A 1,084-nucleotide genomic window follows, 5' to 3' on the forward strand; every position below is an offset into this window, starting at 1 on the left:
TGACCACAGGGGACAGCACCCTGCTGCCTCGCCGGGCGGCCATCGCGTGATTTCTGAGTCCGTCGCCTTCTGCGACGTTTCTCTTTAGCGTGTTTACTCTTCCCTGGGTCCCTGCTTCCAACCTGCGGGTTATTCTAATGACAGAAATAGACGGGCGAAGCCGTCGTGCCCCCAAGGACTACCTGCACGTGGCACGTCCACACGGGTGCCACATCCTCTCTGTGCCACCTTATGATGAGGCTCTGTGAAGAAAGACGGGGTTGGGGCTGGGGACGAGAAGGGGGACAAGCGGTGGCTGCCTGCCCGGCAGGGGAGTCTCCACCCACAGCCGCTGACTCGGTGGGTGCGGGAGTGTCCATCATCGGGAAGGTGACACGCATCCAAAACAGCTCGGGGTTTTACCGCAAAACCGTGTTTATAGGTGGGTGACCTTAATTGGTCAAAGCCACGCGTGTGTTTTTCCCCGCGAGCTGCTCAGAACACGGCAGGCTCTCGTGACCCGTCGGTCTCAGCAAACGCAGAGCGCTGCCATGGCTGAGTCTCTCCTGGAAAAGGAGACGCTGGCTTTGCTTGGAGCGATACCGTCTGACTGCCAGGGTTTTGCGTCTGCATTCCTGTGGGGGCCGGAGACGAGGAGAGTATTTCTTCCCATTGTCACGCCTTGCAGTGTCCTTGGCTGAATAAAATGCTTGTGCTTAACAGAGGGACTCGGGGGAGTCCAGGCTCGGTCTCACTCGTGACCCAGGGTGACAGAGCTGGTTCCTGTCGGGTCAAGGTGGCCCCCTCGTCCCCAGTACCGCGTCACTGGGTGCCGAGCCCACATTCTGCAGCTTCCCGACAGGGCAGGACACACGGTGGGGAAGCGTCCCTCGGGCTTTGCTGCATTTTTTCCTTTGAAGACGAGTCCCCAGCTGCACTGCCCATGGCATTTGCCATGACAGAGGAGCAGAACCCCGCGAGGAATTCTGGCCGTCCCTCGTCCTCCTCCCTCCCCTCGCAAAGCCTCTTTCTGAGTTACCTTCCAGAAGTTTTTCCCAGCTGCCCTGGCGTCTCTGTCCTCACCCCATCTCCCAGGGGACAGATT

The sequence above is a fragment of the Pteropus vampyrus genome, unplaced genomic scaffold, assembly GCF_000151845.1.
Source record: "Pteropus vampyrus isolate Shadow unplaced genomic scaffold, Pvam_2.0 Scaffold52, whole genome shotgun sequence".
Lineage (NCBI taxonomy): Eukaryota > Metazoa > Chordata > Mammalia > Chiroptera > Pteropodidae > Pteropus > Pteropus vampyrus.